This window comes from Otolemur garnettii, unplaced genomic scaffold (assembly GCF_000181295.1).
Source record: "Otolemur garnettii isolate 467f Iridium unplaced genomic scaffold, OtoGar3 scaffold00010, whole genome shotgun sequence".
Classification (NCBI taxonomy): Eukaryota; Metazoa; Chordata; class Mammalia; order Primates; family Galagidae; genus Otolemur; species Otolemur garnettii.
In genome coordinates this window covers 4,708,776-4,722,744 of record NW_003852405.1, presented here as the reverse complement: position 1 = coordinate 4,722,744, position 13,969 = coordinate 4,708,776, and positions in this window count along the sequence as shown.

Here is a 13,969-nt window from a genome sequence, read left to right as displayed (position 1 = left end):
TTTGGAGAAATGGTTGACTCACAGCCTGGGGCAGGAGTGGTGTGCAGTGCCCTGGGTCATCTCCTGTGGCAGCAGGTAAGGAAGTGCTCAGAGAGAGTCAGGAGCGTGTCAGGGACGTAGAAACCAACTCAAAGGGGTGAAGTGCTCAGAGAGAGTCAGGAGCGTGTCAGGGACATAGAAACCAACTAGAAGAGGCTCTTGCTCGACAAATTTAGCACAATATGTGCATCAAAATAACAAGTATAAGATTGATCACAGCCAATTGATTAAAGTCCATAATAATTTAAATAAATGAATTATTTTTAAGTCCGGTGCCTGCATAGCTTCCAAGCCCTTTGCTGCCAACTATTTATTAATTTCCAAAGGAAATAGAAAAACTTTCTATAGAGAAGCCAGGCAGATAATATCTTCATAAATCAATCAAAGAGACCTCATCAGTAATCTAAAAAAATTAAAATCCTGTGCTACCCAATAAGATGCAAGGTGAAGACTACAAAATTACAAAGGTCACGTTCATGTCAAAGACACATAACCCAAACCCAGCGGTGAGTAAGGAGCAGGTGAATCTCAATGGAGGGATATTCTTCACAAGTGCTAAGATTACAAAATTCACGAAAAGACTAATGAATTGTTACAAATAGAAGGAGATTCAAAACACATGGAAACTAAATGCAATGCGTGAGTCTACTCTAGTGAAATCTGAATTTTACTACATAAAATTATATGTAGTAGTAATACCCATACATCTGGTTTTATTAGTTGTAGGAATAGTTACACAGGAAAATGCCATTGCAAGAGATCAGGAAAATCAAGCTCCTATCCCACATGTAGATTACTAATAATATGGTATTAACAAGAATGAAAGTCTTTTTTTTTTTTTTTTGGCTTGGAAAAAGAAATACGTACGTATCTATGATTGTGAGTATATGTGTATATACTATGTATATGCATATGAATGTAAAAACAATATTTGTTCTGTTTGCCTGAGTTTGAACATGTACAAAATTGGCATAATTATCTGAGTTGACCATTGGTAGTTAAAAAAAAGTCATTTAGAACAAAACATTAGTTTCTACAAAGGCAAGATATATCCCTAGGACCTTTGTCCTGCCTTAGCTGTGTTTTAAGTGATTAATACATATTTGCTGAAAGAAAATAGATGAATAAATAAGTAGATGAATGGATAGTTGAATGAAGATAACAGCACATATATTTTTTAATGATCAGTAGACTTTCCTGATTATAGCTGGACACAATTCATGACAGCTGCAATTTTTTTCTACTGTGATATTATCTGGTTACAACAATGATTATCGGCTTCATACAAGCCATACTTATGTTTGAATGAGTAATGGGCTATTTTCTCTGTCCATGACCTGCCAGTTCAATTTTCTTCCAAAAACAAACATCAAAGACAATTACAAGGAAGAAATAAATAGTCGAGAAGTTGTGCACCATTTTAAAATGTATATGGACTAATTTTCAAGGACTGCAATTCCTCTTTTGTTTCTTGGATTACCTTTATGATTTTAAAAAAAATTCAGAGTATATACTAAAAACATACATATTTTTAAAATTATGTGCTGATTTTCATCTTAGAGCTGTATTTTGGTCTTTATTTATTTATATATTTAGTTTCTGTTTCTTTGTTTGTTTGTTTAGACAGATTCTTGCTTTGCCACCCAGGCTAGTGACATGCTCCAGGCCTTTGCAGCCTTGAACTCCTTAGGGTCAGGCCATCTCTCAGCCACCATGTCTCACTAATTTCTTTTATTGTGGTAGAAACAGGTCGTGCCAAGTTGCCTAGGCAGTTTCAAATTGGTGGCTTTACCTACTCCTGCGTCAGTAGGTGAAAGTGCTGGGATTACAGGCACAAGCCACTATACCCAGCCCATGGTGGCCATTAGATATGAATTGAACTAAGCGATACAGATGTCAATATATTCTCTATCTTGTAGATACCCACTGAGAACTCTTTCTTCACTTTGCATTCCATTTAAACAGCAATCTCAAAGCCATTTTCCTATCTCCCAGACTAGACTAAATGAAACATTATCACAGACCATCAAGCAATCAAAAGCAACAATAAAAAGATATCCTATTTTACGTATCCCCATAGTAGGTTTTAAAAAGGTTAAGTTTTATACAATCAAGTATTTAATCACATCAATAAATTTTTCTCTCTAATACCGTTCTTTGATTTTTACATTACTTGAGATATAATATTCATTTTATTGATTTAATTTTCTAATGATACTATATGCTCAGATTTAAAATAGAAATAATAGACAAAGGAATGTAATATCTAAAATAATATATTCCCTCGTTTGTTCTGAGACATAGTAAAAGTGCTTGGAAATAGTGAAACAGCCTGATTCTCGTGGGTTTTGCTTCTAACGTTTATTAGGAACTAACAGAGCAATCTTTCTACACTAATAGCTCAGCCCCGACTGCTGAGGCAAACATCTTCTGAATACCATATTCAATGCCTCGCCTGAGTTGTGAGGCTCTGGCTGGTGATAACATTTTATTTTCAGTCTTGTGTGAGATCTTCCTATCCCAGCCTTCTGTGGTTTCTTCACATGCATGCACTGATGAGTACCAGCAAAAGAAGACTCTCAGCAGAACGCCACACATCTCTCTCTCTCTCTCTCATTCTGTAGTTCTTTTCTCTCTTATGCTCTACCTTGTAAACTAGCCACTTTGGATTTCCTGTCCTCTCAAGTGGATCTCATTAACTCACGGGGACTAGTGGGCTCTGGTTTGGACCTCTCTAACGCCATGGCCTGAAAAATCTCTCCAAGTAGTAAACTGAGGCTGTTGTAGAGATTGTTCACGAGGAACACTGCCTTTTGTTGACCAATTGCTCTATCTTTGAAAGAGCTGTTTTATATAGTTTGACTGATATTTTTAGTTGTTTTTAGATGGAGGTATAAACTGATCCAGGTTACTCCATCTTGAATACAAAAATGGGTTTAATAATTTCATTAATCTTTCATATATACCACTTCATGTTTTATATTTTTTCTATTTTTTTCTATCCAATTAATTTCTGCACTTTGTTTTATTGTTTTCTTTAATTTGCTTACTAGAACATTAATTCTCTATATTTTTAGGGTTTTAAGGTATTTAGAACATTGACAGTAAGGCTTTCTTTCTTATTTTCCTATACATACATTAGAAGCTATAAATTTTATTCTAATAATCACTTTCTATACGTCTCACATATTTTGACATATTTGGTTTTCATTTTGATTCATTTTCACATAATTTCTAAGTTCACATGTGATTTTTTTTGTACAACAGGTTATTTAGAAATTATTTGCTCTATCTATAAATGTTTCTAAGTTTTCTAAACATGTCATTAATTCCTATTGTACTACCACACTTAATTTCCATTGCTATGACTGTGGATTTGTATACTTATTTGTTCATGTCTTTTTTTGTCTTTTATTTTTATTGGCATGTACATTTAGTATTATTAGATCTTCCTGATATTGACTATTTTATAATAATAAAATACCTGTTATTATATCTGGTAAGAGCGGTTATTATATCTGGTAAGAATCTGTCTTAAACTCCATCTTGTTGATATCAGTATCACAAAATTAATTATTTATAGTGTATTTATGATATATTGTGTTCAATCTTTTATTTCACACTGTATCTTTACACGGCATGAGAGTTTCCTGTAGTTAACATGTAATAGGGTTTGTGGTCGTCTGCTTTTCTCTAGACTGACCACCTCTGCCTTCAATCATTGTGTTTAGTCCATGGACGCTTTCCTGTCATTACTGATGCACTTGAGCTTGTGTGTACCATCTTGTCCTCTAATTGTTCTTTTCTTCTTTTGTTCTTGTATCTTTATTCTTCATGACATATAAACTTTTAGTCTGAATCATGGTTTTTCCTATTCCTTCCAATTTTCTTTCTTGATCTTTTAGCTATAACTTGTTATTTTAGTGGTGGTTCTAGAACCATATGAAAACTTAACCTACTATCATTCATCTTCAAATAACATTACAATATTCCATACACGATGCAATACAGTAACAGTAGTACAATTCAATGGGTGAGAGTTCGCCCCTGTTTTGTTTATTTATTTTTAGTCCCGTGACAACATGTTTTTTTTGCTTTACTTCTATTGTCAATGCCACATTTGTTATTAATTTTCCTGTAAACAATAGTCTTATAAAGAAATGATATAAATACTAATTTCTTTCATATTATCCAAATGTATATGTACTCATTCTGCTGTCCCTCCCTCCTTCCGACAGGTCCAGGCCTTCATCAGATTTAATAGTGATTTTCTATCATCTTCAGAACATCTGATACCATTTTTTATAGGGAAGGTCTGCTAAGGGCCCAATTCTCAGCTATCTTCTAAAATAGCTTTAATTTGCCTTCATTCCTGGCAGGTATTTTCACTAAAAATGGTATTGAAAGTTAGTTGACATGTTGTCTTTTCTTTCTTCTTTTTCAAAATTCTGTTTCCACTATCTTTTTGCTTTATTTCTTTTTCTTTCCTACCTTATTACTGTTCCAACGTAGGGAAGGTGTCTCTTTTCCCTGATTAATATTGCAACCTTTGTCTCTAACTTAGTTGTCAGTGGTTTCCATGTGTGTCCCCATGTTGTTCTATTGGTATGTGCACTGAAGCTCAATTATACCACAGAGTTTCTGAATAACTGTGGAGACTCAACTTTAGAATTCTTCCTTCAAAATACATGAAACTGAAGCAAATGTGCATTGAATCCCACCTCTCCTGGTCAAGGGAGATTTACAACGGTGGTAATTCTCTATTTTTCTGTGCTGTTATAAGCACAGGTTGTATGAGCTTTTTTGCCTTAAGAAAAAGTGTGGGCGTGCGAGTGCTGAGGTGGGATTTTGGCGGCACACTAAGGAGCTCTCCACCCGAGCTTTAGCTGAAATCTAAGGAAGCCCAAAGAACATGAAACAGGAAACACAATTGCCTGTGGTGTGTATTCAGAAATCTGATCTGTGACTATGTCATCTCTTATGTATTACACATCATATAAAATTACTCTGGCATTTCAGATAATTTGTTTTGTCTGCAAAATAGTAAGGTCATAATTGGATTACATCTCTCAAAAATATATCTAGAGGCCTGGTGTGGTGATGCACACCAGTAATCCTAGCACTTTGGGAGGCTGTGGTGGGTGGATTGCCTGAGCTCAGGGCTTAAAGACTAGCCTAAGCAAAAGTGAGAACCCCATAAACTACCCCCATTTTCTGTATATAGCTAAATATTGTTTTAGGCTATTTCTTATATAGTTGAGTTTTTTTTTTATATTACATATGACAAATACTTAAGAATTGTGTTCTATTTGTCTCTTAAACTTATCATGTTCCCTTATGGCACACAAATGGTAGTTTTTTCTACTAAAAATTGAAAAATTAGCCAGACATTGTGGTGGGTCCCACAATGCTATAGTCCCAGCTACTTGGGAGGCTGAGGCAAGAAAATTGATCACTTGGGACCAAGAGTTTGAGGTTGCTATGAGCTGTGACATCATGGCACTCTACCCAGGGCAACAGAGTGAAACTCTAAATAATAATAATAATAATTAATAAATAAAAATTTGTATATAAAATTAATAGAATAATAGCATATACAAAAAGGTATCATTAAGAAGGGTGCTGGCCCCATATTGTGGAGGTGGCGGGTTCAAACCCAGCCCTGGGCCAAAAAAAGAAGAAAAAAATTCATTTTTAACAAAATTCTATGATATTCCCCTGTTATCACCCAGAGCTCACTAATCAACTTTGTTTTAGATTATAGCTGATATCTTATAGTTCTCCTGGCCACATTTCAAAATATAAATTCAAACTCAGTGTCATTTCAATACATTTCAATATATAGTATTCAAAATCACAAAATGTATTCTTAGCTATTCGTATCACTTCATAGGAAAAAACAACCTATTCTTTCTTAGTCCAAGTCTACAAGTCTCCTTTGATAGCTCTGGTTTTTCTTCTTTTCAATTCTTACTTATAAAAAGTATCTTGGAAACAAATCAATGGGGACCCAGGTTTCAATGTTACAGTAGGTAGAATAAGTCATAAATCTTCAGTAGGTCTCAGCACCTTCATTTTTTTCTTCCCTTAGGTAAGGGGGTTGGAAGAGTGCAAGATAATTAATTTTGTTATTTTTTCTTTGGGGTCTCTATCTGCAGCCAAAGGACTTTCTTTATAGGGCATAAAAATTATTCAGTAAGCTACAAGAATCAAATGTGTGTTAAAGGAAGAGAATAGAAAGTCCAGAAGTAGATCAATCTTGCACAGGTATTTGGTAAATTATAGAGAAAATGATTCTAAATTAGAGCAGTGAAAACAATGCATTATTTAATAAATGCTTTTCAGATGGTTAACCACTGAGAAAAAAAAAGTAGATCCTTGCCACCAACTGTACACCAAAATTAATTCTAAGTAGATTGAAAATGTGGACATAAAAATCATAAAACCCTAAACTGCTAAAGAAAATAACAGCTAAATATTTGGGATTGAGGGAAAATTTTCCAAGGAAACACCAAAGATAGTTGTCACAAAGAAAATGTTTATTCAACTCAATGGTATAAGAATAAAAAAATAAAGTGTGCGATAAGGGAACATGATAAGTTTAAGGGACAAATAGAACACAATTCTTAAGTATTTGTCATAAGTAATATAAAAAAAACTCAACTATATAAGAAATAGCCTATAGCAATATTTAGCTATATACAGATAATCGTAATTACTTATCAGCAGTTTTGTAGGGTTTGGTGCACTATGTGGAGAAATAAGAGAAAATAAGAATATTATAAACACTAAGTATAATGAGGCTCTACAAGTGTTATTGATTATTTCAATTAAATATTTATCAAGCACATATTTTTGTTAAAAATAAACCCCACTACTGTTACAGAACTTGCAGTGTATTAGAACAGAATATTCTACTCACCTGTCATTGCAAGGTAAAGTGCTCTGAAACACAGTGATGTCAAACAACCCCCATTTTATTATATTTGCAGATTCCATAGGTAGGAATTTGGATTAGGCACAGAGAAAGTGGCTTGTCCAGGCTCCACAATGTCTGGGGACTTATCTGAGAAGATTCCAAAGCTGCAGGCAGGAATCATGTAGAGAATCCTGCCCTCACCTGTCCTGCTCTGGGGCAGGGATGATCTGAAGGCTGAAGTCAGCTGGGACGGATAAACAGAGCCTGTCCATGGCCTATCCATATGGCATGGGCATTAAGGCTAGATTCTGAGAGGTAGGAGTTAGACAGCCATCAAAAGAACCAAGCAAAAACCACATGCCTTTTTCTAATCTAGCCTCAGAACTCACACAGCAATGCTTCAACTTACTCTATGGGCTGAAGCAGTCGCAAGCCTGCCCGATTCAAGAGGAGAGGAGCTGGACTGTACTTCTTTATGAGGAGTGGGCTTTATAAATGAGCATGTGAGAAGGAAAACACGTTAGAACTATCTTTGCAGATCACAATGAGACATGGGGGGGAAAGGTTAAAACTAATATGATGCAATTTTAGATAGTGATACAAAGGATACTTTGTATCCTGGAGTGGAGACCAGAAGTTAGATTCATGTTCCCTGGTTCTTCTCTTAGTACCAAAGAGTGGTTACTGGTACGGAGGAGACAAACCAGTACCGTGGTTACTGGTACCAGACTGAGCAGGTGCAAGCAGGCAAAGCACCAAGATTATTAAAGCATAGTTCATGCCAGAGGGGGATTTGGTCAATCTCCGTGAGTGGCGAAGACCCTGAGTTTAAAGACAGTGGATAGACAGTGCAGTGTATTCTCAAAGACAGCGGAAGGTGGGCTGCTTACATAAGGAACAGCAGCCCCCAGGGTTAGGGTATGTCCTTTTATGATAACCCCTAATACAATGCCAAGCTGGGGGGTGGAATTTCATGAATTTATTGAGAAAGGAAGCAAAGTTCCAAGAACTGGGAACCCTGCCTTTTCCTCACAGGGTAAGTTCTGAGGGCTGCCATGACATCTGTAAACTGCATGGTGATGGTGAATGTAATTTTCACTATACTACTGAGGGTAGGTCACTTGAGGATGCTGTCGCTTTACTTATACACATGTTCCAAAGACCCCTTTTCATGGCCTTGATCATACATCCACTTTATGGTTTTTCTGCCTCTTTCTGGCTAGTCAGTCCTTGGACACCCCCTATTGTAGACCAAACATCCATTCAGTCCTCGAAACCCCCTGGGCAAGGCCTCTGTTCTTCCTTGGAAGCCCCCTCTAGTGGATTTGTTCCTTCTAGCAGACAAGGCATCAGCTAGTCCTGTCTGCTCTTCTCTCCTTGTGCTTACCTACAATTCTGCTGGGATTTCTTTTCGAGAACTTGTTAAGAGAAGTCATCTCAGAAGAAGCCACTTCCAGGCAGAGACATGGATGATTTAAATAAATAAATCATGCAAATATCTTGGAATCATACATCCTAGCACAGGCGATGCTTTATGTAACGGCTCTGAAATTGTAACAAACAAAACCTTAGCCTGTTACACGAAACAAAAAATATATACAAATGTGTCTGAAATGTAATGAAAATAAAACAGAGAATGAAAAGAGATAACAGGAACAGCAGGGTCTAAATCACAGACACACACACCCCCCTACCCAATGCTATGGCATCTGGAATATTTTCTTCTTTTTTTCCCCTTTTTTGGGAATATTTTCTTTTTTTATTATTTCTAAAAAACAAAAAATTTATTGCATGACTAATTGTTGAAATTCTTAAAATGAACGGCATGCTGCAACAGTTGTCCTCTTGGGTTTTGGCGTCCATTCTTCTCGGAATCCAGGCCCAAATCTGCTGTAAACAATTTTTAGGGCTTTATCCACCCAGTCCTGGCGGTGTTTCTTCTTTTAGCCCCGGTTCTCCAGTTATACTTTCTCTTGTGCTTGGCGGGGTAGCCACGTTTGCCACAAATTGACTTTTTTTTTTTGGCAGTTTTTGGCTGGGGCTGGGTTTGAACCCACCACCTCCGGCATATGGGGCTGGTGCCCTACTCGTTTGAACCACAGGCACCACCCCCTAGATCAACTTTTGCAGGTAGTAAGCCTTAAACACAGCAGTAGCCGGACGTATGAGTCTCATTCTGACACTTTCCAAACGACGATCCCTTTGTCATAGTGCTTCTGTGGCCAAGCCCAAGAGACAGGAAGTCGTTTAGGAATATTTTCTAATTGCAACTTAAAGTCATTGGTGAATTGTAAGAAGGATGAGTTAGGTGATCTAATTTATTCTTTTACAAAGGTCAAACTTGGTGTCACACAGAGGAGGAAGAGTTAAAGCTGGGGGTCTAGAAAAATCTGTGACAGTAAGGCCAGGGGCAGATGTTAGTGACATGGACTGTGGGGACAGTGAAGGATGTGGTTTCGGAGAGGACCGAGAATGATGTGTTGTGTTCACAAGCGGTGAATGATTAGGAAATTTGGGTGGGCGGAGAGCAGCTAGAAAGAAAGAGAGGAATCAGGGACGGCGTCATAGTCTTTTAGAAGGAATTACTGAGGAAATTGTGGTGCTTTTAATTGTGATGGGAAAGGCTGGGTGGAGGAGGCTTTGAGTGGAGAGAAAGTAAAAGTTCTCTTTGAAAGCTATTAACTTTGGGATGACCCATTAAATGTCACGCGTAGATAACTACAAGTATCCGTAAGAACATCAAAAGACAAATCAAAATGTGATATCTTCAACATCTAGTACGTATGACTCCACAATGCATTAGAGTTACATAATGATTCATGTGAAACAATTTTATAACTCAAGAAATGATCATTTCAAACCACGTCCCTAGTTAAATGTTTATAATGCTACTCATTATAGGTTCACCAGGTCATTTTTACTGTGGCTACATGTTTCCCCCTAACAAATAAGAAATTACAACAGGAAGAAATATAGGCCAAAAAGTGCCTGTATTATTAAACATCAGCCTCAGTCCCTGACAACATTTAAATTATTAAAATTATCATCAAAGTCCATGTCCAGAGACTACATTCTGCTTGCAAGCTCATTTCGTTATTCAGCTCAACTCTAAAGAAGTGCTTCCAGCACAAAATGAACAGCCTAGATTAGCTTCCTCACAGGCCCCAAGTCATCCCTTTCTCCCATCTCCACGGTGTCTAAGAGGACTGGGTGTGAGGTTAAGAAGTCTGTGTGTTTGCTACCGGGCAACTCTGAGTCAGTTAAATGGCCCTTGAGAACCTGTCTCTTCCCTTCCCGAGGCTACAGTTTTTCTCAGGTACGCTTCTTTACTGAGAAATGAAGATATTACCTGGTATCTTCCAGTATAAAAAATACTTTCTACAAAGATATTTCAGAAAACACCTTTCTTTATTTATGATAAGAGCAGTAAATAATTACATCATCAAAAAAAGGGGGGGAACTTCTGTTAAAAAAGAAAGCATTAATAAGAGATTAATAAAGTAAGATTTGATTATTTTTAAATACCTGATGTTGTGTAGTTTTAATTTCCCAAGTGCATATTTTGATATTGGTATGGGTAGTTGCTACGAGAATACTTTCTCACTGAGAAGATGGCACAGTGGTTCTAAGCAGAGCAGCCTCTAAACCCAGACACTGTGTGTCTGAATCGAGCTGTACTTCCCGCAAGCTGTATAACCTTGGCCAGGTTATTACATTTCCTGTGCCTCTATTTCCATAGACGTAAAACTAGGATCACATTAATTAAATAGCCTGAGAGGGTTGTTTGGGGATCCTGAATACGTAAATAATTTAATAGAAGTAAAGTGCTTAGAACAGGAAATGGTGCACAGTATGGAGCTAAACCTGCGTGTTAGCTATTGTGAATTCTCCTTTCCATTCTTACTCCTTAATTTGCATTTCATTCAAAAGGACAGTCCATGTTGTATCATTATATGAGCCACATTGAGTCTTTAGCCTTCAGAACCCAAGAATCCAACTAAAGGTAGAACACCGACATGCCCACCCTGTGTGTGTGGTAGCAATGACATTATGCATGCTGTTGCAGGGGACAAGGAAGGTCTAATCTTCATTTTTCTTTAAAAGTATAAGAATTGTCATTCATTTGTCAAATATAAGAATTGTCACTATTTGCATGTTAAAGATGGTTCTAGGATAAATAAGTAATATCTAAGGACTTCCTTTTGTGCTTATTAAAATTATTTGGGAATTCTTGCCTACATCCCCTCTACATCAAGCGTGAGGCTGAATGTTATACATATAATACATCATTCAATTCTCGTAACAAGCCTGCAAGGGATGTAGTATTTGACTGATTTTGCAAATAAAGAGAAACAGGCTCCAGAAGATACATGTATGTCCTAAGTCCCACAGACGGCACAAATGACACTGGAATTTGACTTGAAAATCATGCCTACGTGTGGCAGTAATAATGAGGACAAAATATAAAGGAAAGAAAATCACATGGTATCTTGCTCCGTTAAGGTTTCTAGAGTCCTGTCAAGCCAGTTTCCCATTTGGTTTGAAGACATAGACAATTATTTTGGGTACATTCATTAAAAGAGAATATTTCAAGATAGAAAACAATGTATCGCAATACAAGTGGGTATGAACTGAGGGGCAGGTGACCTTAATATCTGGAAGATTTGAGGCATGAAAAGAAAACTTTAGACAAGTTAAATTTAGCAGAGTTTATTTGAGCAAGCAATGATTCATGATTCGGGCTTAGCTCAGAACAGGAGAAGTTCAGAGGGCTCCACCCTGCAACATAGGCAGGCAATATTTCTAGACAGTAAAAGAAAGTGACATCCAGCAACAGCTTAATTCAGGCGTCCTCAAACTATGGCCCCCGGGCCACATGTGGCCCGCCTGCATCATTTATCTGGCCCGCCGGGTGTTTTTGCCTCCACTGCCTATCGTGCTTAGGCCCCTGAGCTGACTCATCCCGGGCCCCACAGTCCAGGCCTCCAACGGTCTGAGGGACAGTGAACTGGTCCCCTATTTAAAAAGTTTGAGAACCCCGGAATTAGTTACAGCTTTGCATTTGCCTTCTGTGGGCGAGATGAAACCCATGTCTTATGTCGACCTGGTCTGATCAGTGGGAAGCCTGGGATTGCCTACATCTTTGCTGCTATGCTTGGCTGAGACTTAGCTCTTCACAAAAATATTCTCTTAGGTTGCAGTTTATTTATACTTCAAGTTAGATTGAAACTTACTATGTAAGAATTCAAGGTACGGAGGCAATTTTGGGCCAAACTTAATTTAACTTAACAATTGTAGGCCAAATTTAATTTAAATTAATTATTATTATTATTTATTAAATCATAGCTGTATACATTAATGCTGTCATGGGGTACAATGTGCTGGTTTTATATACAATTTGAAATATTTTCATCCAACTGGTTAACATAGCCTTCATGGCATTTTCTTAGTTATTGTGTTAAGGCATTTATATCTACATTTAGTAAGTTAACACTAATGGGCCTTAGTTGTTTCCATTTTTTAGTGCTAGACACTTGTTTAACCTGCTTTAGATATAGGTAATGACACTTAGACGAGTGAGTGGGCTTTGCTTGACACCATAGTCTTAAAATTCTGTAAAATAGTTCTTTAAAAATGTATATTTTTTAAAATGGTCATTGAAGTATATAATTTGTACAAGGTTCATTACATGTAAGGACCGGGAGATTTCTCTAGCAGTTAATATGCTAAACTCGGTTTGTTTATCTTATTATATAATAGTTCCTGTAATCATTCTATGCATTTAATACTTTTTTTTTTTTGGATTTAAGGAAACTTAAATTCTAAAACATAGCTAAATATGAGAGACACAGAGCTGATGAACAGTGGAGGTAAGCTACAGACCCACATCTGTAAGAATCTACATTTTTTTCTACTATACTTAATGTTTCCGGCAACTATGAAGTAGCATGAAGTTTGAGTTAGTTTGAGTTAATCCCTTTGACAAAATAGAGGCACCTTTTTTGAGGGAGAGCTCCCCCAAATCTATTACTGTGTTATCAGTATATACCTAGGAAGCTATTGGAACAATTTATTATACTGACGGTTCATACATTTTCATCTGAAATACTCCTGTCCTAGCTGTTTCCCTAGCATTAACCGGACATAATCCCATTATCTGATTGTTTATCTGGCATCTCCTAGGGTTACTCACTAAAATGCTAGCTAGCTCATCTGGAAGATCATAATTCACGGTCTATCTAATGAGTCCAAATGGCAATAGACTTGAACTCGGCCTCTACAGCTAAAATTCCACTTGCGCTAACATAAATAATGCAATTCTTCATGCATCCAACTCACTTTGATGACAGCTAAATCCTATCTTCTTGAGGAGATGACTTTGTGATTAAAATGACTCCATGGCTTTTCTAGTTTACAGAGTTTTATTCTCTTCGTGTTTGAGGTTTTTACATCTTTGGTAATGATTATTGATTTTTTAATCTGAAAATTCACTGTCCTCACATCTAAAGCCAAAGGAAATACAGAACATCCTGAGAATTGTAAGATAAACAGAAACCAAAAACACTGCTGTTTATAAATGTGAAATGAAAGTTCTTGCTAACTACATAATTAACTACGTTTGACTCAACCGTCATTAATAAAAATTCTTAAGGGCTTATGTCAGCTGTCAGACAAAGCCCTAGATTCCTTAAGACGTTTTCTTTATTTTCAACATATGGGAATTGTTATCTGTGTCTAATCTTCATTGACTATCAAAATCCAAGACAACATTTAGCCTTTAAATGGTAAGTTGTCTTCTTTGACAGGTAAAATCAGAGCAAAGAATAACCAACATTTGCTATTTGGTTTGAAACCACAGTGTCACCCCCTTTAATCTAGGGGAAGATAAAGTACAAAAGTACCTTTGAGAGATCCATAAGCTAATCTCCTCCAAACTGACCCTGGGGGCAAATATTGATGCCCCGGTTTCTTCTGGACTGTGAAGACGTCAGTCTTCTTTTTACAGCACGT